Source organism: Cyprinus carpio, chromosome A4 (genome assembly GCF_018340385.1).
Source record: "Cyprinus carpio isolate SPL01 chromosome A4, ASM1834038v1, whole genome shotgun sequence".
Taxonomy (NCBI): domain Eukaryota; kingdom Metazoa; phylum Chordata; class Actinopteri; order Cypriniformes; family Cyprinidae; genus Cyprinus; species Cyprinus carpio.
This window is the reverse complement of record NC_056575.1, coordinates 13,938,659-13,966,614: the sequence shown is the minus strand read 5'-3', so window position 1 is coordinate 13,966,614 and position 27,956 is coordinate 13,938,659. Positions and strand designations below refer to the sequence as shown.

General features: G+C 35.7%; 2 long non-coding RNA genes and 1 pseudogene across 2 annotated transcripts; all 3 read right to left on the bottom strand.

Moving 5' to 3' along the window:
- Window positions 1-27: 27 nt before the first annotated feature.
- LOC122140150 lies at window positions 28-1,229 on the bottom strand. Its single transcript, XR_006156850.1, has 3 exons — window positions 1,136-1,229; window positions 879-949; window positions 28-386 (listed from the first exon to the last, which is right to left on the bottom strand). It is a non-coding gene; the product is annotated as an uncharacterized LOC122140150 (long non-coding RNA).
- Window positions 1,230-2,432: 1,203 nt separating this feature from the next.
- Window positions 2,433-27,695, bottom strand: LOC122140137 (annotated as a pseudogene).
- LOC122140152 lies at window positions 16,125-17,106 on the bottom strand. The gene is made up of 4 exons (XR_006156852.1): window positions 16,894-17,106; window positions 16,718-16,803; window positions 16,498-16,625; window positions 16,125-16,367 (listed from the first exon to the last, which is right to left on the bottom strand). It is a non-coding gene; the product is annotated as an uncharacterized LOC122140152 (long non-coding RNA).
- Window positions 27,696-27,956: the final 261 nt, after the last annotated feature.

Here is a 27,956-nt window from a genome sequence, read left to right as displayed (position 1 = left end):
ATCATGAAGTCACTCACCAATCACATGAATTGAAACACTTGTTTTTGAAAAGGTCCATTTCAGTTCACCTTCACCCTCAAACCTGAAGTAATATTTACCACTGTGAATTGATCTGAGGTCATGAAAAACAGTGGTACAGTTCTTGTCTTTTAATTTTCCAGTAATATTTCCTTTCATGGAGGATTTCTGGCTTGATGTGCTTGAGTTAAACACTAGATTGTTTTTCAAATCAGTCCCATTTTTGAGCCACTGTCCTGTAGCTCTTTCAGTGAGGTTTTTGTCATATTGTTCCTGAATCTCAAATCTGCACTTTATGATCACACAGGATCCACTGAGAGCTTCGATCTTCTGTGGCAGAGTGATGCTGAAATCTCTACAGCAAACACCTACAGTACATCACACATGATGAAAAGCTTTTAAACACAAGCAGAAATAAACACTGAAGCAATCAGACACACCAACACATTTCTGATCTGTTATAAACAAAAATGTTTTTAATTCTTATATTTAATTGTATTAAAGCATCATTTTATAAGGGATGAACATTAGCAGAACAACAGCAACAATGCAATTTACCTCAAACATACTATTAATGTATTTAATAATAACTATGAAATTCAGTACACCAACTCAAATAAAAAACTCAATAAAACTTACATACTAACACTCACTAAACAAATTAAAAGTTTCAGTATAGCTTCATGTATGTAGACTAAATGTGGTTAAGCACTTTAATTTGTTAATTTACTAGTTCATTTAGCACTTAAACTAGTTAATTTACATTCTCAGTCGCACTGAACAGGACACACTTTACTAGAAGAAGAAGAAGAAGAAGAAGAAGAAGAAGAAGAAGAAGAAGAAGAGAATGAAAATCAAACCTTGTAAGAGAAAACAGAAAAGAATGATTTTCTCTGCAGTGTCCATCTCTTCATTAGCAGATGCTCAGTCCCTGTGGGGAAAAACACACTTGAAATTTTCAAGTATTTACATGTATACATAACTAAAAAAGGATTTATGAGAATCACATATTAAGCTCCACAAATAATGCAAATTAATAGTTTGGAAATTAAGCTTCTAACAATGAAAGGTTTTCAACAATGAAACATCTATTGAAAAAGAAGAATTTAAGATTTACCAGAAACGAGAAAACAGTCTGAACTGCTGCTGTTTTGAGACTGTGTGGAAGTGTGTGAATCACAACCACACCATACTGACCAAACTTCCTGTGTCATCATCAGCTTGCATGTTTAACTTGTAAATGAGTAACTTTATTCACTTGAACATGCATAAACTTCTAGCATTTTTAGCAGTTATAACAAACTTTCAGCATTTGTGTAGTGTTTTATGTTCTGAACTCTTCTTTCTCTTGTGGAATGATAGAAAAGATTGACAGAGTTCTCGCAGCACATCAGCTCTGTTGAAGTTTTCTATTTTATTTTCTGATAAGAATGTGTTCATGTTCTACTTCTTTATTTTGTGCTTTATATTTGTTAGGCCAGCCTGGGTCAGAGTGCATTTTTAATGGCTATGAAGTCAGTTCCTCGCAAGTGCAAAAACTCAGCAGAGAAAACATGATGTTCGACACATCACATTAGCAAAATACTTCTCAAAATATTTTTGTGTTCATTTTAAATTGTATATTTTGTTTTTATATACCATCAATTATTAAAATATCATTTCAATTATTAATTTAATACAGTGCACTTTTTTGTAGCTAGCTACATGTATTTAAATTGTTAATCGCTATAACTGGGTAAATATCTTTTATCTGCACCATACTGTATGTCAAAAAAAGCCTGTGAGCTCATTATTTACACTTTTTATACAAAGAATATACAGTACTGGTTCATGTGAAATACCCATGGGTCTCTCTTGGGGAAACTTCTCCCTTCGTCAAATTCAAACTGATTTTTAGATATGTTTAGAATATACAGTACTGGTTCATGTGAAAAAATGCTAAAGAGCTGTGACATTTCTCTTTATATCAACAGCTAAATTTATTTATGGTTATCATCTTTAACAGTAGAAAACAAAAAAGAAACAAAATTATTACAAAAATTTAAGAAAAAAAATCATAAAAAAAAAATATAAAATTACCAAAAAACAAAAAAAAAAGTATTTGTTATCAGTTTACATAAGTCCATAAAACAGTTATATTTTATTAAACTAACTAGAATGCATGCACATGCAAAAAGTTTTATTTTTTTAAATCCACTCAAATATAATGTTTTGTTTTTATGAGTCTTTCAATTAGAAAGTAATTACATTCATAAATTCCTGCCAGTATTTATTGGTGTTCATGCTCATACAGCTTATTAAGACATAGGATACACATGTAATGTTTTGTTTTTATGAGTCTTTCATGTGGAAATATAAGTATTATAGAAATCTTGAAAGTACAGCTGACTGAAGAAGACAAAGGAGGAGATCAGTGTTTGTTTGTTGTTTATTGTGTGTCACTTCTCTTAATGTTCAAAGTCTCATATTCAGAGGGTGGAGCAGAGAGCTGAAGAGATGCATATGTGCCTGCTGCCTCATTCTGAGCCTGAAAACAGAAACACTCATCATCATCATCATCATCATGCTGCCTTAAATCCACTATGAAATAATAGACTCACCTTTTGCTTAGTGGACAATCTGGGGAAAAAGATATACAAGTTAAGAAAAATAGGTATATTAATAAATTATATATATTTTTTGCAACAACCTTTTCAAATTTATTATTATTATTATTTAGTTATTTTGCAAACAGATGCATCATGCAAACAGATTAAACACAGTTTTGTTCCTCACACCAACTAACGTTTGGCAAGTCTTCTTGGACTTGAAAGGCATGCTAGTCCTAGTAATAAATGTGACTTGGTTTGACAATGTTGACAACTAATGCTAGAATATTCATACATCTTTAGTATCCAAAGTGCTTTTTGGGGCCACTGTATGAGACTAGAGCATGTTCTTGGTTTTTATAGGTATTGACTTTGCGTGAAGGCCTGAATACACTACAGCACTTTTGCACTGATTTGCCATCTGAACGAGTCGATGCTAGTTGCTGAAGTTCAGTAGCAGTCTGCAGATCTGGGTGGTCCCAGTCACAGCAGTTTGTAGATTTCACAGAAAATCAAGTAGTGTATGATGAACACAGACTCTAGTATTTTAGCTTCAGACTTTGTGTACTAGCCTTTAGAATTCCAAGAAGTTTGCTTTCTGTTCACACTGATGACATTTCACAATAGGTGCTATATGAAATACACAATAAAATAAACCAAGTCAATGTAATATGCTAAACCTATTCTATGATAATTATGTTCTTTTTAGTCACTTAGTAACAATTGTTATTTTACTTTAAATCATTATAAATACTTAATATGTGTCATGCACCTACCGTACACATGTATATATATATGGCACACATCATCATGACCACCAAAGCCACAACAACAACTCCAATCAGCACAGAGAGATTCAAACCTAAAGAAGAATAAATGAGTGTTGAGAAAACAACTGATGATTCACTGATTCAGTAAAACAAGTGCAAGCAAGCCACATCATAACTTTTAAACAATAACAACAACAACAAAAAAGGCAATGAAAGAGAAACAATCTGAAAAGTAAGAGATTAGCTTAGCATTCCCATTGAAGTCAATGACTGTCACTCAGTCGATGAATGAACAATTTACACGTTTTTCATTTACAGACTGACATGAACAGATATTCTATTTATCTTATACTGCATGAATCACAGAACTGTAACTTACGTGCAACAGATGAAGGCAGTTGAAAGAGTTGACTTGCATTTCCATGAGTGTTTCTGCTGACACACTGCAGAGTGGATGTGTGTGTGAGAGACTGATGAAGAGTGATGGAGCTCCTCAAGCCTGTGCTGCTCAATCGCTCTTCACTGATGAACGTGTTTGAAGAGTTAGTGACAGGACGTCCAGACAGATGCCACTCCAGTTCAGGAGAGGGATTCCCATCAGCCTCACAGAAACACACAGTTACATCAGTCCTAGTACAGCTGGAGGATGGAGAGATTTTAGGGGCATCTGAAAAAGAGAAAGAGAGAATGATGTGATACATGGATATCTTATGGAGGAGAAAAGAACTGATGCCACAAAAAATCTTACACTGAACATGTAATGTGATGCTGTCCTGTGCTGTTTTTGTTCTTGTCCTGTAGCTGGTAGGTTATAGTGCAGGTGAAAGTGACTCTGTGCTGACGGTGAGTAGCAGTGAAGTTCAGATCAGAGATGAGCTCCTCTAGTCTGCTGCTCTCACTGAGGGGGATTCTGGGAGTGGAGCTCCATGTGAGAGTTGGTGGAGGAGAGGAGCAGAGAGTCTCAGCAGAGCAGCTCAGACTCACAGATCTCCCCTCCAACACCTCCTCCTGATCCTGCACCTCCTTCTGCTCCACATACAGCTGCACTGTGGGTCTGGGGGGAGAGTCTGAAATACACACATATTTATGTTGTATATATGAATATGCTGATTATAAAGTAACATGTTGGTTGAAGTCTATTATCTCCACAAGATTTTTTTTCTTTTCTTTTTTTCTTAAATAAGATAAATAAATAAAAAAAAGTCTATATTGATCATGGAAACTCTGGCATGGATTAAAATGCTGTTGTCTTTTAGACTACTGTCATAAAATTTCCTTTCAGATAGTGATTGTGAAAGAGATTTTATTGTCTTGTACTAGAACACAATTTAATATTTATATATATTTTCCAATCATGAAGTCACTCACCAATCACATGAATTGAAACACTTGTTTCTGCATAGGTCCATTTCAGTCCACCTTCACCCTCAATCCTGAAGTGATATTTACCCCTGTGATTTGATCTGAGGTCATGAAAAACAGAGGTACAGTCCTTGTCTTTTAATTTTCCAGTTATTTTCCCTTTCATGAAGGATTTTTGGCTTGATGTGCCTGAGTTAAACACTAGATTGTTTTTCACATCAGTCCTGTAGCTCTTTCAGTGAGGTCTTTGTCATATTGTTCCTGAATCTCAAATCTACACTTTATGATCACACAGGATCCATTGAGAGCTTTGATCTTCTGTGGAAGACTGATGTTGAACTTTCTACAGCAAACACCTACAGTACAACCCACACGATGAAAAGCATTCAAACACAAGCAGAAATAAACACTAAAGCATTCAGACACACCAACACATTTCTGATCTGTTATAAACAAAATGAATGTTTTTAATTCTTACATTTAATTGTATTAAAGCATCATTTTATAAGGGATGAACATTAGCAGAACAACAGCAACAATGCAATTTACCTCAAACATACTATTAATGTATTTAATAATAACTGTAAATTTGTGTATATTGAATGAGATCCCAAACTTCAGAAAACATTTTGAGTATCAGTCACTATCTGAATTAAAAGTTTCAGTATAGCTTCATGTATGTAGACTAAATGTAGTTAAGCACTTAAATGTGTTAATTTACTAGTTCATTTAGAACTTAAACTAGTTAATCTACATTCTCAGTCATACCCGAACAGGTCACACTTTACTAGAAGATGAAGAAGAAGAAGAAGAAGAAGAAGAAGAAGAAGAAGAAGAAGAAGGAAAAATCAAACCTTGTATAAGAGAAAGCAGAAAACCAAAATTCTATATAAAAAAAAAATAAATAAATAAACACATCAAAAATAAAAATATAGAAAAAAAAAAACATTTGAAATTTGCAAGTATTTACATGCATACATAACTAAAAAAGGATTTATGAGAATCACATATTAAGTTCCACAAATAATGCAAATTAATAGTTTGCAAATATACAAAATGAAGCTTCTAACAATGAAAGGTTTTCAACAATGAAACATCTATTGAAAAAGAAGAATTTAAGATTTACCAGAAACGAGAAAACAGTCTGAACTGCTGCTGTTTTGTGACTGTGTGGAAGTGTGTGAATCACAACCACAACATACTGACCAAACTTCCTGTGTCATCATCAGCTTGCATGTTTAACTTGTAAATGAGTGTATCTTTATTCACTTGAACATGCATAAACTTCTAGCATTTTTAGCAGTTATAACAAACTTTCAGCATTTGTGTAGTGTTTAATGTTCTGAACTCTTCTTTCTCTTGTGGAATGATAGAAAAGGTTGACCGAGTTCTCGCAGCACATCAGCTCTGTGGAAGTTTTCTATTTTATTTTCTGATAAGAATGTGTTCATGTTCTACTTCTTTATTTTGTGCTTTATTTTTGTTAGGCCAGCCTGGGTCAGAGTGTATTTTTAGTGGCTGTGAAGTCAATTCGTCGCAAGTGCAAAAAACCCAGAAGAGAAAACATGATGTTCAACACATCACATTAGCAAAATACTTCTCAAATTACATTTTGTGTTCATGTTAAATTGTATATTTTGTTTTTTATGTACCATCAATTATTAAAATAACATTTAAATTATTCATTTAATACAGTGCACTTTTTTGTAGCTAGCTACATGTATTTAAATTGTTAATCGCTATAACTGGGTAAATATCTTTTATCTGCACCATACTGTATGTCAAAAAAGCCTGTGAGCTCATGATTTACACTAAATTTATACAAAATGTAAAAAAAATTATTTACAGATTATTTTTGGCTTACCCATGGGTCTCTCTTGGGGAAACTGCTCCCTTCATCAAATGGGATTCAAACTGATTTTTAGATATGTTTAGAATATACTGGTTCATGTGAGAAAATGCTAAAGAGCTGTGACATATTTCTTTATATCAACAGCTAAATTTACTTATGGTTATCATATTTAACAGCAGAAAGCAAAAAACAAACAGTATAAGTTTTTAAATTGAAAAATTTTATATTTATTTAAAATTATTTTAGACGGCAAAAAAAGTATTTGTTATCAGTTTACATAACAGTCCATAAAACATTTATATTTTATTAAACAATAACTAGAATGCATGCACATGCAAAAAGTTGTATTTTTTTTTTAAGTCCACTCTATATATATATATATATATATACATAATGAAATTTGCAAAGTTATTACATTCATAAATTGCTGCCAGTATTTCTTGGTGTTCATGCTCATACAGCATATTAAGACATAGGATACACATGAAATGTTTTGTTTTTATGAGTCTTTCATGTGGAAATATAAGTATTATAGAAATCTTGAAAGTACAGCTGACTGAAGAAGACAAAGGAGGAGATCAGATGTGTGTTTGTTGTTTATTGTGTGTCACTTCTCTTAATGTTCAAAGTCTCATATTCAGAGGGTGGAGCAGAGAGCTGAAGAGACGCATATGTGTCTGCTGCCTCATTCTGAGCCTGAAAACAGAAACACTCTTCTTCATCATCATCATCATCATCATCATCATCATCATCATCATCATCATCATGTACCATATTCACTATGAAATAATAGACTCACCATTTGCTTAGTGGACAATCTGGGAAAAAAGATATATAAGTTAAGAAAAATAGGTATATTAATAAATTATTATTTTGATTATTATTTAGTTATTTTGCAAACAGATGCATCATGCAAACAGATTAAACAGTTTTTTTCATCACACCAACTAACGTTTGGCAAGTCTTCTTGGACTTGAAAGGCATGCTAGTCCTAGTAATAAATGTGACTTGGTTTGACAATTAATGCTAGAATATTCATACATTTTTAGTATCCAAGTGCTTTTTGGGGCCACTGTATGAGACTAGAGCATGTTCTTGGTTTTTATAGGTATTGACTTTGCGTGAAGGCCTGAATACACTACAGCACTTTTGCACTGATTTGCCCTCTGAACGAGTCGATGCTAGTTGCTGAAGTTCAGTAGCAGTCTGCAGATCTGGGTGGTCCCAGTCATGGCAGTTTTGTAGATTTCACAGAAAATCAAGTAGTGTATGATGAACACAGACTCTAGTATTTTTAGTTTCAGACTTTGTGTACTAGCCTTTAGAATTCCAAGAAGTTTGCTTTCTGTTCACACTGATGACATTTCACAATAGGTGCTATATGAAATACACAATAAAATAAACCAAGTCAATGTAATATGCTAAACCTATTCTGTGATAATTATCTTCTTTTTATACACTTAGTAACCATTGTTATTTTACTTTAAATCATTATAAATACTTAATATGTGTGATGCACCTACCGTACACATGTATATATAATGGCACACATCATCATGACCACCAAAGCCACAACAACAACTCCAATCAGCAATGAGAGATTTGAACCTAAAGAAGAATAAATGAGTGTTTAGAAAACAACTGATGATTCACTGATTCAGTAAAACAAGTGCAAGCAAGTCACATCATAACCTTTAAACAACAAAAACACAAAAAAGGCAATGAAAGAGAAACAATCTGAAAAGTAAGAGAGTAGCTTAGCATTCCCATTGAAGTCAATGACTGTCACTCAGTCGATGAATGAACAATTTACACGTTTTTCATTTACAGACTGACATGAACAGATGTTCAGTTTATCTTATACTGGTTGAATCACAGAACTGAAACTCACGTGCAACAGATGAAGGCAATTGAAAGAGTTGACTTGCAGTGCCATGAGTGTTTCTGCTGACACACTGCAGAGTGGATGTGTGTGTGAGAGACTGATGAAGAGTGATGGAGCTCCTCAAGCCTGTGCTGCTCAATCGCTCTTCACTGATGAACGTGTTTGAAGAGTTAGTGACAGGACGTCCTGACAGATGCCACTCCAGTTCAGGAGAGGGATTCCCATCAGCCTCACAGAAACACACAGTTACATCAGTCCTGGTACAGCTGGAGGATGGAGAGATTTTAGGGGCATCTGAAAAAGAGAAAGAGAGAATGATGTGATACATGGACATATACTTATAGAGAAGAAAATAACTGATTTCACAAAAATCTTACACTGAACATGTAATGTGATGTTGTCCTGTGCTGTTTTGGTCTCGTCCTGTAGCTGGTAGGTTATAGTGCAGGTGAAAGTGACTCTGTGCTGACGGTGAGTAGCAGTGAAGTTCAGATCAGAGATGAGCTCCTCTAGTCTGCTGCTCTCACTGAGGGGGATTCTGGGAGTGGAGCTCCATGTGAGAGTTGGGGGAGGAGAGGAGCAGAGAGTCTCAGCAGAGCAGCGCAGACTCACAGATCTCCCCTCCAACACCTCCTCCTGATCCTGCACCTCCTTCTGCTCCACATACAGCTGCACTGTGGGTCTGGTGGGAGAGTCTGAAATAAACACATATTTATGTTGTATATATGAATATACTGATTATAAAGTAACATTTTGGTTCGCCACAAGGTGTTTTTTTTTTCCTTAAATAAGATAAATTTAAAAAAAAAAAGTCTTTATTGGATACTGGATTGAAATTTTCTTGTCCTTTAGACTACTGTCATAAAATTTTCCTCTCAGATAGTGATTGTGAAAGAGATTTTATTGTCTTGTACTAGAACAATTTACAATTTATAATATTTTCCAGTCATAAAGTCACTCACCAATCACATGAATTGAACTTGTTTCTGAATAGGTCTATTTCAGTCCACCTTCACCTCAATCCTGAAGTAATATTGACCACTGTGAATTGATCTGAGGTCATGAAAAACAGTGGTACAGTTCTTGTCTTTTAACTTTCCAGTAATATTCCCTTTCATGAAGGATTTCTGGCTTGATGTGCTTGAGTTAAACACTAGATTGTTGTTCACACCAGTCCCGTCTCTGAGCCACAGTCCAGTAGCTCTTTCAGTGAGGTTTTTGTCATATTGTTCATGAATCACAAATCCAAACCTTATGATCACACAGGATCCACTGAGAGCTTCGATCTTCTGTGGCAGAGTGATGCTGAACTTTCTACAGCAAACACCTACAGTACAACCCACACGATGAAAAGCATTTAAACACAAGCAGAAATAAACACTGAAGCATTTAGACACACCAACACATTTCTGATCTGTTATAAACAAAATTGTTATTTATTTTTTTAAACTTACATTTAATTGTACTACAGCATTATTTTATAAGGGGCGAACCAGAGCCGGATTATCCATAAGGGAACTTGGGCCAGTGCCCAGGGGCACCAACCATTCACAACCACTAGGGGGGCACCACATGATACAAGCTTTAAAAATATTTTTCGTAAATTGTTTTATTATTAACTTGAAATTCTTGAAAGACCATATATAACTCGTTTATGAACACTAACTTAACAATAATAATAAATTATAAATAAATAAAGATTACATGACCACTATCAATTCAAAATGTTCCAGGGATCGAAAGTTTTTTTGTGAGAACTAGCAGCGCTGAGTCTGACGAAGCCGGAGCTAACTGTGGAGACGGTAACACTAGCCTCTCAGATGGTACCGCCGGCGCTGCTAGTGCCGCTAGCGGCGGAGATGCTGCAGCCCTTACTGCTAATGTTACCCTTTTGAGGTATAGTGCCCAGGGGCACCACACTGTCTTAATACGGCCCTGGGGCGAACATTACAATAACAAAATCAACAGATAAATTTACCTAACTCACAAATAGACCATTGACACTCCTAATTGAGATTGTAGATAAAGTGTTAATGGTCCATTTGAGAGATAGGTGGCGGTAATGCACTTATAAGTCTGTGATCTGCCGTAAAGCCACAAGATGATGATGATGCAGGCTGCTGTAGCCAGAATAAACACAATACAAAAAAATAATTAAATTCAACAAAAATATTAAAATTCTAAAAAAAAGTGAAATCAGATTAGCATTCTGTGAATATCACTTGGTGAGAGGTGATGTCACTCGGTGAGAGGTGGGGTTCAGGTGAGTACGTCCATATACGAAAGGTCAATGCCACACAATCCCGATAACTGATGCTTGTCCTTTTCCTTCGGTATAAGAGAAGATCTGTCCAGCGAGCTTGCCCGGCACACACGAGACACCAGAGATCGAGGGGGAATCAGGTAACTAGGATGGATCAGGAATCCTGGAGACAGTAGCACATGACACAGAGGTTAGCTTTTCAAAAAGTAGTATACGTTACGTCGGGGAGCTCTTCGGATGTGAGGCAAGCTGGGGATGGAATCATGAGGTCTGTTCCTGTTGGAGGCTTCACCCTGAACTGAGGCTGAGGTGAGTGTTTTATAGTGCCTTGATGAGATCGCTGATAGTGAACAGGTGTGGGTGATTAGAGCGTGACTGGTTCCTGACAGCTGTGAAGCGCCGAGAGTTCTAACAGTTCAGACATAAACAGGTCCTTCTCAAAAATTAGCATATTGTGATAAAAGTTCATTATTTTCCATAATGTAATGATAAAATTTAACTTTCATATATTTTAGATTCATTGCACACCAACTGAAATATTTCACGTCTTTTATTGTTTTGATACTGATGATTTTAGCATACAGCTCATGAAAACCCAAAATTCCTATCTCAAAAAAAATTAGCATATCATGAAAATCATCTGAATCAACTAATTAACTCTAAACACCTGCAAAAGATTCCTGAGGCTTTTAAAAACTCCCCAGCCTGGTTCATTACTCAAAACCCGCAATCATGGGTAAGACTGCCGACCTGACTGCTGTCCAGAAGGCCATCATTGACACCCTCAAGCGAAGAGGGTAAGACACAGAAAGAAATTTCTGAACGAATAGGCTGTTCCCAGAGTGCTGTATCAAGGCACCTCAGTGGAAAAAGTGTGGCAAAAAACGCTGCACAACGAGAAGAGGTGACCGGACCCTGAGGAAGATTGTGGAGAAGGAAAAGTGTGACCTTGGGGGACCTGCGGAAGCAGCGGACTGAGTCTGGAGTAGAAACATCCAGAGCCACCGTGCACAGGCATGTGCTTTTGAACCAGAAACAGCGGCAGAAGCGCCTGACCTGGGCTACAGAGAAGCAGCACTGGACTGTTGCTCAGTGGTCCAAAGTACTTTTTTCGGATGAAAGCAAAATTTGCATGTCATTCGGAAATCAAGGTGCCAGAGTATGGAGGAAGACTGGGGAGAAGGAAATGCCAAAATGCCTGAAGTCCAGTGTCAAGTACCCACAGTCAGTGATGGTCTGGGGTGCCATGTCAGCTGCTGGTGTTGGTCCACTGTGTTTTATCAAGGGCAGGGTCAATGCAGCTAGCTATCAGGAGATTTTGGAGCACTTCATGCTTCCATCTGCTGAAAAGCTTTATGGAGATGAAGATTTCGTTTTTTCAGCACGACCTGGCACCTGCTCACAGTGCCAAAACCACTGGTAAATGGTTTACTGACCATGGTTATTACTGTGCTCAATTGGCCTGCCAACTCTCCTGACCTGAACCCCATAGAGAAATCTGTGGGATATTGTGAAGAGAAAGTTGAGAGACGCAAGACCCAACACTCTGGATGAGCTTAAGTCTGCTATCGAAGCATCCTGGGCCTCCATAACACCTCAGCAGTGCCACAGGCTGATTGCCTCCATGCCACGCCGCATTGAAGCAGTCATTTCTGCAAAAGGATTCCCGACCAAGTATTGAGTGCATAACTGAACATAATTATTTGAAGGTTGACTTTTTTTGTATTAAAAACACTTTTCTTTTATTGGTCGGATGAAATATGCTAATTTTTTTGAGATAGGAATTTTGGGTTTTCATGAGCTGTATGCCAAAATCATCAGTATTAAAAACAATAAAAGACCTGAAATATTTCAGTTGGTGTGCAATGAATCTAAAATATATGAAAGTTTAATTTTATATCATTACATTATGGAAAATAATGAACTTTTTCACAATATGCTAATTTTTTGAGAAGGACCTGTATATATAAATACTGTTCAGTTTCTTGCACAGACCGATGGTTTTTATTCTCCAAATAAATTCCTGTGCAAAGCATGCTGGGAACTAGAAATCCACTGCCCAGTTTCAGTCAGTGCAATGTAAATGATTCATGTAGGCCCAACTTAACTTCAATGGTTTAAGTTAAAATTTTACAAATGTAATTTCATTTAATATGATAAAATTGAGTGCAAATGACAACTGAATAACAAACTAAAGATTTATGTTGGTTTAGCTTATTTTAAGTAAACTGAGCAAATAACTAAAATATTTTTTTTAAGCGTAAAGAACAAGAAGAATTTAAGGCTTACCAGAAGCGAGACCAGGATCTATCTAGTGTAGTTGCAGCAGTGTGATATGTTTCCTAAATTCAGAGAGACTTCTGAGTTCTGCGCTGATGAGTTGAGACCTTTGCTGTTGAGTTGAGTGAACCTGTGCTGTGGGAACATACAGTAATATGCTGACTGACAGCTACAACTTCTGTTTGTTCACGGACACCACACACTGACACAGTTATGTTAAATTAATATCAACCTAAGCCTCTTATTTATTTTGTATAATAGTAAATATTCACCTTCCTTGTTTAGACTCCATAAAAGTGAAAGACCATATCAATAATTTAGTCAAGTAATTATACTGATATAATTTTTATATAATTAATTATGACTAATTATTATATAAGTGATCTTTAAGACATATTCAGTCACTATCATACCTAATATTAAAAATAAATGTCAGTTCCACCAGCTTCCTGCTCAGCATTCATGCATTTTTTAGACCAAAAGCATCTGATACGCCTAACGCACTGCAAATGAACAAAACACATGCAAATAGAAAAAAGAAAACACATCATCAATTTGTCAACACGCGCTGCTAATTCTCACAGCACAACCACATGCAGAAACGCTCTTTAAAACATTTCCGATGCGCTCTTTGCATATTTGCAGCGCGTTTCTGTTTTTGTTTGTTGGTTTTTAATTTACAGCGTGTTTCCTTTACAGAGTGTTGTCAAATTAATGAAGATGTTTTTTTTTTCTATTTGCCTAACCACCACTAAATTTTTTTTTTTTTTTTTTTCATTTGCAGCGCGCTGAGCTTTCTCGGCCACCACACCAATGTTCAAAATAAATAATATTTCTACTTTTCTAACTAGCTGTAAATTATATTTTACCCATGATCTGTTTCTGAGAGTGGCCATCTTATCATGAATCAAGAAGGTGTTAAATTATGTATCACCACAAGGCTGCGCTGTTTTTCTGTTAAATTCATCCAGCCGGTGTTACTGCGTTGCCATGGTGACTTTACCACAAGTTACTGTGTACTAACCACTGATCTATAATATAGAATCATATATAGATCAGTGGTACTAACATTCGGTGATTGATTGATGCCATTTCCTCGTGCACGTGTGCAATATATGTCTGTTTATGCATCGGAATGCTTAAGAACATCAGAAGAGGATGTTCACAGTTTCTCCCTTCAGCTGGTTTGTTCTGTTAAGTTTTGTCACTGTAGCATCTCTGCAGTACTGTGTGCAGATATATGATTGTGGTTTGCTCACTTCAATAAATAAATTCTCTAATGAAACCCACACTGGAATACAGAAATACACCTTGAAGCTTTGCTTACAGAGATCCCAGAATAATTTAAATGGATCCCCATGTCATTCCCAACACTCCACAGCTGAAGCAAATCCATGCACAGTTTGGTGCACAGGCCTTTATAATGAGCTGCCTCAGTCAGAGCTCTGATTAGAGCCTTTAAGTAATTAGCACCTTCCCACCTTCAGTATGTGCGTGTGGATGCTGCACATCTCAAACATGGAGATGTGATTGATTGACTGGCAACCATTTATGTCATCTCCATCTGCATCACTCTTCCAATCACAAAGGACAGTGTTTCATTGACACCTAACGGGAACAATGTGTTAATGTAGTTTAACTACAGTTTTTTTAAAACTTAAATACTAAACATAAATATTAAACAAATAGAGAGTTTGACTCCTAACCCTAAGGTTGTGGATTCAAGTCTTGGGCCGGCAATACCATGACTGAGGTGCCCTTGAGCAAGGCACTGAACCCCCAACTGCTCCCCTGGCACCGCAGCATAAATGGCTGCGAAACTTGATGCTACTTATCTATATCTATACACACACACATACATACACACACAAACTTGATGCTACTTATCTATATCTAACCAGAAACTTGATGCTACTTATCTATATCTAATCTCTGTAACGGGGCTGAAAAGACATGAGACGTCATGATCAATGCTCAATTCACAAATTACAAATCAATAAACAAACAAACATCAAATAACAAGAAAACACACATACCACAGGCAAGACAAAGAATATTCATAGGGCTAGCGTGTGGTCTTCGATCGGCAAACAATATCCAGAGGGCTAGACAAGAGGGTTAATCCAATAACATGAGCAATAGTCCAGGCGAGGCACAAACAGTACGAAACAGCAAGACAAAAGGTTATTCCAAGAAACACAGGCAGAAGGTCAGGAAACAGACCAAGACTGGAACTAGGAATGACTCCGTAATGTAGCTATCGCTAGAAGAGTGATATGTGCTAAACAATATTCATCAACTTAAGCAGGATCTGAGTGTGTGTCCATGTAAGGTGAGCAGGAGATTGGTGACAGCTGTGTGCAATCAGTGCAATGGATGATGGGAAATATAGTCCAGGGTATAGTGTAACAGTCTGTGTAGTGTGAGAGTCCATGTAGTGAGCGGGTGAGCTCTGGTGATGAGTGAACATAAGTTTGAGACTGGATTCGTGACAATATATATATATATATATAAACCTTTGCTTTTTAAATGTGTCACATAGACATGAAATCTTAAAAAAAAAAAATTGCCTTCAGGTTGTAAGGGGTTAATGTTATCACATTGGACTAAAACTTACTGCTTTGCTTACAAAGGTTATAAGCAAAGCAGTAAGTTTTGCAAAAAAAAAAAAAAAAAAGTTTATACATTTTTTCCTGACCTTGTTACACTTGTTGTTCCTGGTCAGAAATGATTGGCCCACAAAAAAATACTTATACATCTCTTATTATTTCATATTATCACCAAATATTTGATTAAACCTCAGTTTTTCTAAGATGCATAAGCTTGAGAGAACTTTTTAATTCAACACTTAGGTATATCAGCTTAGATTAATGAGGTTTACAATCAGTCAGAAAGAAATATTTGGTGATTTATAGCTTAATGAGAGAAGGCCAGTAATTATTATTATTATTATTATTATTTAAAAAAAAAATATTTTTACCAGGAACGCCAAATTAGGCAAAGGATTTTCAACACAGCACAAGAGTTAAAAAAAAAAAACATAAGAAGAAGAATAATTAAAAATGATAAAGAAACTTAAAACCAAAAACCATAAAAACTATTACTTACACTTCAAAAGTCACGTAAAACCATAAATCATAAAATGTATTTGTTCAACAACAGAGGATTTAAGTAGAAAGAAAAGGAATTTGTGTTTATAATGATAGTTGAGTTCCACTGTTGGACATTTAAATGCATCTCATGATGGATCCATCACTACAGATGACATACAGCCTCCCCAGATCAAAAGTCACATGCTTGTGGCCATTGAGACAGATGACAATGTCTGTGTGATATAGTGACACCGACTCTAAAATACACAAGAATAATGGTTTCTGCTAAGGAAAAAAAAAAAAAAAAAAAAACATTTTTCTTCATAATAGTCAGTTTCTTTAAACTCAACAAGCTTTCAATGCAAGAAGTGTTTTTTTGTAGTTCACATTTGCACTAAATTCCCCTGAGTGTCAACACCAAAGACGTTGCCGTCAGCATCTACTTCGACCATGAACAGAGCTCCAGCAATGGCCTCAAAAACACCCGACCCTCCACAGGAAGCACCCGTTACAGACTGTACAACACAAGAAGATACCCAAGAAGAGAGCATGATCTATTTTCAGTTATGTATTTCACAAGATCCTGAATCCTTAGTGGTACACTTACCCTTCTGATGGCGATATTCCCTGCGGCGTTCACTCCCCAACAGCTGTACGGGCCACAGCTGTAGTACTTCAGCACCAGCCAAATGTCTAAATGTAAAGCAATATACACTTTGCACACTTAGAAGTATACCACAACACTTCTTACTTGGAATTAGCTTGAAGCTTCCATCCGCAAACCTGAAGATATTTTTTGATGAATTTGCCCCTAGCTCTCCAGCAGGTCCAACAGTAAAGTGCTTCAGGGATGACCTTATCCTTTCAGATTTGGTCCCCAGGAACAGGAAGATTGTTCACCCCACCTACTATCCCTAAAATACATTTAAATAGTCAGTGATGCCAATTATTCTGCAAATGTTATTATCTTGATAGTCCCCAGAAACAGATGAATAGTTTACCTATAGTATAAAGGAACAGGTGGCTAAAGAGTAGCAGGATGCACAGACAAACTTTCATTGTGTCTGGTCGTTCCTAAAAAATAAAAATAAAAAAAGGTCATTAGAGTATTAGTGGACTATTAATATCTGCTAACATTTTATTTTGTTGGTCCCCCAAAAGACTGATTATAAGTAAATTTTCAAGTACGTTAACTTACTTCCAATCCTAAACTAAGTCCACTAATGAGTTTTAGTCTACCTGTAGTTGCAAAATTACTTTCAGTTAGTAGAACGTCTAAAGTGTACTACTGAAATAAAGTCTAACCAAATACAGTCTACAAACTCAGCAAAAGACCTGCATCTGATCTTGCACTGATTGACGACTTTTTAGAGACAAAACGCGTAAAACTATTAGTTTAATTGTCTTCTTAAATTCCCTACAACATGAATAAACATGAAGTTGTTTCTTGTTTATAAATACAGAAGTTGATATACCAATGCTAACACCAACATTACATTATGATAATTATGTATTATTAAATGAAGCCAACCTTCTCTTGTGTCAGTGGATTCAGCGATCAATGTGATTCTCCTGTTCGTACACTACAAGTGCTGCCACAAAGTTTGGAGACACTGTTGCATGACAGTTAGCTTATATAGCTGGACTTTGTTTCCTGATTTGATAATGTCTACCAATTACAAGAATTTTCAGTGGAATTAAGCTAATCTATCTAATCTTTATTACTTTTATACAATATCTAAAATATCCTAACACCACACTATATATATATTTTTTTTATCAAAACAAATTTATCAGATATATATATTAAATGTTTTTTTTGCCAAAAAAGATTTAACAACAGCAGTGCAGTTGTGTTGCTGCTTTTTGCTTGAAAAGTTTAGAATATCTATACCTCACTGCGTGGATCTGATAATCACTGTGTTAAATGTATTAAATGCAACTACCCACAACAATATAAACAAATAAAGGAAAATATCAGTACATACAAAAATAAATAGTTTGTTTAAAAATAATTATATACAATGTAAGTAAAAGGCACTTCATCTCCATGTACTGTATATTAATAGAGGGCAGCAGCAGGGCCATAATCAGGGTTCGAAAACTGGTGTCAGGTGGGGTTTTAATAATTATACCATAATTATACATAAAAACTCATCAGTGCATCATAAATGGATCAGTGTCCTACCACTTTTTTTTTTTTTTTTTTTTTTCAGCAGGCTTGGTTCTGTTTGTCCCATAAATTTTTCCTAGTTAGGTTTAGTAGTTACTTATTTCCTCTTATTAATATGCTTCTCCTGTGTATACTCTAAATGTTTATTAAAATATATCGTTTTTTGAAATTCTGTCATGCATCTTTTGACAGACACCATATACACAGATGTAGTACTTCAGCTAATTGCAAATGATATAATTCAATTAAAAAACTATTTTTAACTCCAAACGCACCCTTATGTCGTTTCACACAAAGATATTCCAATATGGTGGACGGATTACGTATAGCGGCCCATAGAATCAGTCGCTAATAAGGCATCTATCTATAGTTTCACACCTGTATCGCTTACTTTCTTCTATGGAAGATAAAAGAAAATAATGAAGAATGTTGGTAACCAGAAGAAAAAGAAGAATGTTAGTAATCAAGCTGGTTTGGTTACCAATCACTTTCATTATATGAAAAAAAAATACTAAGATGTTTCTCAAATTATCTTCTTTTATGTTCCATAGTTTATGTTATGCTGCTGTAGCCTAAACGTTTATGTGTAATACATTTTATGTTAAAGCAAAAAGCAAAATATTTCTTTCTAAAACTACCTTTTGTAATATCTAATTGACATTTAACACAACAATGGCTTTAAATTATCCTATTAATATATCTTTTGGGGGTATTTTCACATTGTGTAATTAATTAGATTGAATGTTTTAATTGACTGACATTGTTGCAGAGACACCAGTTCTAAAATACACAAGAATAATGGGTTATGCAAATGAAAATTGTGGACATTTTCCCTTACCTCAGAAATAAAGACCCCTGAGTGTCAACAGCAAAGACGCTGCCATCAGTCTCTACATCAACCATGGACATACTTCTAGAAAGGACATCAAAAAGACCCTCCACAGGAAGCACCAACACAACAAGATACAGAACACTCACCCAGAGCATGATCACATCTTTTTTCAATTCCTTTACTGTAACAAGCCAGGATTTAAAGCTAGAAGTTACCTATTTCAGTGATGTACCTCACAAGATCCTGAATCCTTACTGGTACACCTTACCCTTCTGATGATGATATTCCCTGCGGTGTTCACTCCCCAACAGCTGTACGGCCCACAGCTGTAGTACTTCAGCTTTCCTGGAAGTTGTGTCTAAGGAAAATTGCTGTATGCCCCGATGTTGTTAGCATCCTTGTTTAAGCAGAAGACGTCATCTAGTGGAGTAACACCTACAATAATCTGGTCACCTCCGGCATCCACCTGTTTAAAAGTGACTGGCATTAAAATACAGAGAATGAGTGAAAAAAGAATAACATTTATCTTAAATATCTATTTACTTATTTATTTACGTTCTTACCTGGAATCGTTCCTAGGCTGGACTACTGCAATGCTCAGCTCCCTCCTACCTCCACTCACTCTTACGGATCTACATCCCATCCAGAGAGGCACAAACTCACTTTCCAGAACATTTTCGTTCACCATTCCTGGCTGGTGGAATGATCTTCCCACTCCATCAGGAATGCTGAATCCCTGACAATTTTCAAGCAACAGCTGAAAACACATCTCTTTCGTCAACACTTGACTGCATCATAGACATATATTTATATAAAAAAAAAAATCTTGGCTTTTGCTTTCTTTAATCCCTCCCTGTCTAATTTGTACTAATCTGCACAATGTCTAAAACTTTGTATTATGAGCACTTCCTGTTTATTTGTCTCTTTATGATGAATCACTCATTGTATTCCACAATTGTCAAAAAGTTGCTTTGGATTAAAAGCATCTGCTAAATGAATAAATGCAAATACATGTAATATAAACTTTTTTACAGTATGTGGGATGCATTTTTGCTTTCAATTTCTCCTGAATTTGTCATCACTTTCCATATTTTCAGGCTTCATGTATAGAACTATGGTCCCAAAGTTTAATTGCATTCCCCACTCACTTTTATTTGGATGAATGACAGACAGTTTGATTAAAAAAACAAACTCACTCTGCCTCGTTGCAGTCTGGTGAGGGGGGGCACCAACAGAAAGGGGTTTTAACTTCGTTCTCACCTCATCAGTGGCCCAAGATGAATCTGAACCAATCAGTCATTTCATCTTTCCTGATCGTGATAACCATTTTCTGTTTGATACCCAAAACCAGTTAGCAATGCATTTTGCCTGGTATCCAAATCTGTCCTCTATCAGCCAAAGAGGAAGACAGAGGAGCCGTGAAATAGGAGGAATAAGGAAACAAAGTGATGCTTGATAAAAAGCATGGTTTATTGAATAATCGTGCATATGTTTCAAACCTCAGTTATTTCATTCCTGTTTCACATACACAGCAAAAATTTTATATTGAAACAACATTCACACATTTTAAAATGTGACCTGAACTCTTAATTATTCAAAAACAAATATAATGACTTAAATACACCTCTTCTAAGACAAGATTTTTTTTCCCTTGAAATTTTATTTCACAACCCATCAGTAACCTCTAAAGCTATGTGATGCATCAGCAATAATGGGGCTAAATGTTAACATTTTCTTTTGTTTACATATGTTTATAAAATTTTTATGATTTTTTATTTACCTTTTTAGGAAAAACCTTTGCATAAAGCTCAGAGGAGTCTGCAAACAGCTCTTCCTCTGATTGCTTTGACTCTGTTGGTTTAGTAAGCACATCTGCAATCACAATCACCTGTGCTTCTCTGGCTCTTGAAGACTCGGCCATTGAGCACTCAGTCCCGACTTCTTGTGAGTTCGTGAAGTCAATGGAGGAATAAATATTGGATTCTTGGTTTTCTGTGGCGGCTCCAGCAGGTGACATCATGACATAAACAGAGTCTTTGTTCTTCTGTGGAACAACCTGAAGGATTGACAGGGTTAAATCAGTGCTGGAAAGCCCGGGTGCGCCTAACCCAAATTGTTTAGCAGTGTACTACAGTGCGTGCATAATTATTAGGAACACTGATATTCTGATCATATTTTTTTCCAAGCACATTTAACCAATTCCAAACCACATCAATCTTAATAATTACAATAAATTTTGTATTTGATCATTTATAAGTCATTTATAATTGTCCATGAGTCCATAAGTCATTTATATATGGTCCATGAAGGCTGGAAAATACTTTTCTTTTACAGATAAAATGGGGCAAAAAAGAAAAGTCAAACTAAAAGTCAAAAATTATTAAATACCCATGAGAATGATGCAATACTAATGCAATACTAGAATTTTCAAAGTTAAGGCATGACCATTGGCAACCCTCTACGCACACCTTGGCAATATAATCACCACTGGCTAGTACAATTTTTTAGTTTAATCACCAGACTGATATACACACACACATTATATCACACACACACACACATAAAAAAAAAAGACTAAAAAATTCCAATCAGCTTATCTTTGTAAAATGGCACAGCTTCTTAAATCTTAGCTTCTTAATCAGTCAGTCAAGCATTATTGTATTAAATGATTGTATAATTCTTAACAAATAAATGAACAAAACTAAAAGAAAATAAAACAACACAAACATATAGTTGCTACACACAGGTTGCTATTAACAATCCTTAGATTCTTTGTTGCCACACGTTTAGTCTCAAAAGGGCCAAATGAAAATCTTAGGGTGCGTTCACACTTGTAGTTCGGTTCTCTTGGTTCGTTTGGTCCGGACCAAAAAAGAAAACAATACATTTGGTCCTGGTCTGCTTAGAGTTAACACTGGCATTTTTGACAGCGAACCTAAAGGCATAGTGATACGTTCACAACCTGATTGATCGTGTTGATTGACATATATTTCATGACGAAACTCACCGAACACCACCCCAAAAAAGCTGTTTGACTTAAAGCAGCGCTGCGCAGACCAATCGGTGTATGACATCAAAGTAACTATTCACAGATCACTCTGGTCAGCGCCGCTTTAAGTTGAACACACCTACTGTAACGCCGTCTGCCGGACTAAGCGCGCTCATTGCTGCGTGTGCTTATGATTTTATTTTCACCACCTGCGAACTCACAAAGAGCTCATAAAAGGCAGTTTGCCTCCTCGTTGCTCCACATTTACCCTCAGCTCATTTTGTTTTGGAGACACCGCTCGTTCCGCATCGTCAAATCATGTCACATAACGACGCATCTTGTCATTACTTCCTGTTTTTGGTTTGTTTGGAAGTATTTGGTCCATTTTGCATTCACATTTCATCTGAACCGCACCAGAGCTCATTTGGAAGCAGACCAAGACCCATCTTTTTAGCGGTCTTTGTCCACTTGTTTGGTGCACACCAGGGTTCAGATGCCAGTGTTCACACTTACTCAAACGAATCACACTAACAGAGCAATCGTACCAGGGTTCGTTTCAGTCGAACCAAACATGACAAGTGTGAACACACATTTAGACTGATTTTGGTACTCATTAATTCAGAAGTGCTATTACTTCAGAATATTTGTTGCCCTGAAAGCAGTATTATAGATAAACTAGAGCGTATCACATTCAAATTTTCATGGCAACCCAAGGCATTTCAAATAATTCCAAAACATTAAAGAATGGAAACATTCAGGGAATATTGATATAATACAGGATAAAACACATAAATACTCTAAATACAAACCAAATTAGTGAAGTGTAAGAACTACTCCAAGTTTTTACAGTGCACTATTCATCCTTGTGTTTTGTTTACATATGTCTATAAAATTTTAAAGATTATAATAAAACATACAAATAAAAACACAACCCATCAGTAACCTCTAAAGCTATTGATGCATCAGCAATAATGGGGCTAAATGTTAACATTTTCTTTTGTTTACATATGTCTATAAAATTTTAAAGATTATAATAAAACATTTTAGGAAAAACCTTTGCATAAAGCTCAGAGGAGTCTGCAAACAGCTCTTCCTCTGATTGCTTTGACTCTGTTTGTTTAGTAAGCACATCTGCAATCACAATCACCTGTGCTTCTCTGGCTCTTGAAGACTCTGCCATTGAGCTCTCAGTCCTGACTTCTTGTGAGTTTGTGATGTCAATGGAGGAATAAATGATGGATTCTTGGTTTGCTGCAGCGGCTCCAGCAGATGACATCATGACATAAACAGAGTAGTCTTTATTCTTCTGTGGAACAACCTGAAGGATTGACAGGGATGAATCAGTGCCGGAAAGCTCAGGTGTGTCTGTTTAAATTGTTTGACAGTGTACTAGTTGAGTACTATTATGTACATTTTTTTTTTTTAGTGTATTTATTTACATTTTTTGTGAATGTGTACTTTTTATGAATTCATGATTTGTGGGTGTTTGTGTGTCTGTTGTTACTCACTTTAGTTTGATCACTTCTCTTAGCGCCTTCTTGTTTAGTCTGTGAAAGTTTCCTGTTTTTTTTTCTAAAACAAACAAACAAAAAAGCATGCGTCCAATGTTAAAATAATTAATATTCTAAATGAGCTTCACAGTTAGCAAAATCAATAGATCAGACAGGATTGGTATTTAAGTCACACATATATAAATATCATTGCATTAGATACAAATGATCAAAACAACTGGCATCTACAAAATATTTACTGTATGCTCAAGGGTTTCTCAGATCTAACTTCTCTATTCTTTGCAACGACACCAAATGGTTTCAAGATGGTTATTACTGGTGTGAATGTGAAGTTGGTTCCCCTCAAGTTCATAAAAATGTACAGTAGAAGAGAAAACACAGCGATGTTCATCACAGTAATACATGATAACCACATGTGTCAAATACTTTCTGTGTTCAGTTTGAAAAGTAAATCTATTGTATAAAACCACGCAAGCCTCTATTTGAAAAATATAAATTTGTAAAACTGCTTGTACTATTATATTATATATAAACAAGCTTGTACTATTATACTTTACAATATTGTACTATACTGTTATACTTTCTTAAAATAAATGCCACTTGGTTTAAAAGTATGTAAGTACTGCAACAACACTGATACATTTTTAGATGTGATGTAATGGTCCATTATATTAAACAAATTTTTTATCTGCTGATTTTTTAAAAAACTACAACAATCAATAAAAAAAACCTCTTATAATAAGAAAATGTTCCCCCTACAAAAACACACATAAAAAAATATAACAGAAATTGGTTAATGTAGAAAAAAATCATCAGATCAATTGTGTTGAATCTGTTTTTCTTACTGGTTTCACAGTGCTCTTCTATTATGCATCATTCTCAATACCTAATTTCTATGTCTTGCACCTACCTTACACAGATACATGTAATGGCGCACAACAACATGACCACCAAACCCACAACAACTCCAATCATCACAGAGAAAAGATTCAAACCTAAAAAAAAAAATACACGAGTGTTTGGGAAACCACTGATGATTCAATCAAGCAAGTTCTAGAGAGTTATAGCGTAATCTTAAACATACACATATACGTTATGTATATCGTAAACATCAAAATAACCATGATGGCATGCGAATGAGAATTTAAAAAGAGATTAGCATTAGCACATAACATAGTTAAAGCTGACCTTTTCCATTTTAACAAAACTAAATATATTAAAATATTCTGCAATTAGCTTAAAATTGATCTTAAGCATATTATATCTTAAAGTGCACTTAACATAGTTAAAGTTGTTTCAAAATAACACATTTATTATGCACTTAGTTTAGTATAATAAAAATATAAGTACATCGATATTAGTACAACTAAGTGAATTTCTTTTTTACCTGGAAACAGTTGGTTTAAAACCTTAACATTTGTCATTAAAACAGACCACTAACTAGAACCACTTTCAGTAGCCATTTTTATATTTTAGCTCTCATATCATATAGTATTGGAGAGAAACATGATACATCTATGCTACCTTTAAAAACTGATCAGATGAAGACATCTCAGGAGACAGTAAGTGAAGCTAACATTGGATGCATATGTACCTTGATGCCTTCCTATTGGTTTACATGTTTCTCATTTATAGATTATTGATAGATGTTCTTCTGTTGGATGTATCACAGAACTGAAACTCACGTTCAACAGATGAAGGCAGTTGAAGCTGTTGACTTGCATTTCCATGAGTGTTGTTGCTGACACACTGCAGAGTGGATGTGTGTGTGAGAGACTGATGAAGAGTGATGGAGCTCCTCAAGCCTGTGCTGCTCAATCGCTCTTCACTGATGAACGTGTTTGAAGAGTTAGTGACAGGACGTCCTGACAGATGCCACTCCAGTTCAGGAGAGGGATTCCCATCAGCCTCACAGAAACACACAGTTACATCAGTCCTGTTACAGCTGTAGGATGGAGAGATTTTAGGTGCATCTGATAAAGAGAAAGAGAGAATGATGTGATACATGGACATCTTATGGAGGAGAAAAGAACTGATGCCACAAAAATCTTACACTGAACATGTAATGTGATGCTGTCCTGTGCTGTTTTGTTCTCGTCCTGTAGCTGGTAGGTTATAGTGCAGGTGAAAGAGACTCTGTGCTGACGGTGAGTAGCAGGGAAGTTCAGATCAGAGATGAGCTCCTCTAGTCTGCTGCTCTCACTGAGGGGGATTCTGGGAGTGGAGCTCCATGTGAGAGTTGGTGGAGGAGAGGAGCAGAGAGTCTCAGCAGAGCAGCGCAGACTCACAGATCTCCCCTCCAACACCTCCTCCTGATCCTGCACCTCCTTCTGCTCCACATACAGCTGCACTTTGGGTTTGGGGGGAGAGTGTCTGAAATAAACACATATTTATGTTGTATATATGAATATGCTGATTATAAAGTAACATTTTGGTCGAAGACTATCATCGCCACAAAAAAAAAAAAAAAAAAAATTTTTCCTCAAAAAAAAAAAAAAAAAAAAGTGTCTATATTGGTCATGGAAACTCTGGCATTAAATGAAATGTTGTTGTCTTTTAGACTACTGTCATAACATTTTCATTTCAGATATTGATTGTGAAAGAGATTTTATTTTTCTGTACTAGATCACAATTTAATTATTATAAAAGTTTATAATATTATCCAATCATGAATTCACTCACCAATCACATGAATTGAAGCACTTGTTTCTTTATAGTTCCATTTCAGTTCACCTTCACCCTCAATCCTGAAGTAATATTGAGCACTGTGATCTGATCTGAGGTCATGAAAAACAGTGGCACAGTTCTTGTCTTTTAATTTTCCAGTTATATTTCCTTTCATGAAGGAGTTCTGGCTTGATGTGCTTGAGTTAAACACTAGATTGTTTTTCACATTAATCCCGTCTCTGAGCCACAGTCCTGTAGCTCTTTCAGTGAGGTCTTTGTCATATTGTTCCTGAATCTCAAATCTACACTTTATGATCACACAGGATCCATTGAGAGCTTCGATCTTCTGTGGCAGAGTGATGTTGAAATCTCTACAGCAAACACCTACAGTACAACACACACGATGAAAAGCATTTAAACACCAGCAGAAATAAACACTGAAGCATTCAGACACACCAACACATTTCTGATCTGTTACAAACAAAATTAATGTTTTTAATTCTTATATTTAATTGTATTAAAGCATCATTTTATAAGGGGCGAACATTAGCAGAACTTACTATTAATGTATTAAGTAAATGTATTAAGTTAACTGTAAAATAGTGTATATTGAATGAGATCCCAAACTTCAGAAAACATTTTGTGTATGAGTCACTATCTGAATTAAAAGTTTCAATATAGTTTCATGTATGTAGACCAGGGGTGTCAAACTCCATTCTTGGAGAGCCGAAGCCCTACAGAGTAGGCCTATGTGTTTTGAAGCAGGGTTGGGACAAAACTCCAGGAATTGAGTTTGACACACCTGACCTAGACTGGTATGTGGGTTAGAGCAGGTCGGAACAAAACTCTGCAGGGCTCCAGCTCACCCCTGATGTAGACTAAATATAGTTAAGCACTTAACTACATTTGTTCATTTACTAGTTAATTTAGCACTTAAACTAGTTAATCTAGTTAATTTACATTCTCAGTCACACTGAACAGGTCACACTTTACTAGAAGAAGAAGAAGAAGAAGAAGAAGAAGAAGAAGAAGAAGAAGAAGAAGAAGAAAGGAACGAAAATCAAACCTTGTAAGAGAAAGCAGAAAAGAATGATTTTCTCTGCAGTGTCCATCTCTTCATTAACAGAAGCTCAGTCCCTGGGAAAACACATTTGAAATTTTCAAGTATTTACATGCATACATAACTAAAAAAGGATTAATGAGAATCACATATTAAGCTGCACAAATAATGCAAATTAATAGTTTGGAAATTAAGCTTCTAACAATGAAAGGTTTTCAACAATGAAACATCTATTGAAAAAGAAGAATTTAAGATTTACCAGAAACGAGAAAACAGTCTGAACTGCTGCTGTTTTGAGACTGTGTGGAAGTGTGTGAATCACGAGCACAACATACTGACCGAACTTCCTGTGTTAGCATCAGCTTGCATGTTTAACTTGTAAATGAGTAAGTGTTTGCACTTGTACATGCATACACTTTTAGCATTTTTAGCACTTATAACAAACTTCCAGCATTTGTGTAGTGTTTTATGTTCTGAACTCTTCTTTCTCTTGTGGAATGATAGGAAAGATTGACAGAGTTCTCGCTGCACATCATCTTTGTGGAAGTTTTCTATTTTATTTTCTGAAAAGCGTGTGTTTATGTTCTACTTCTTTATTTTGTGCTTTGTTTTTG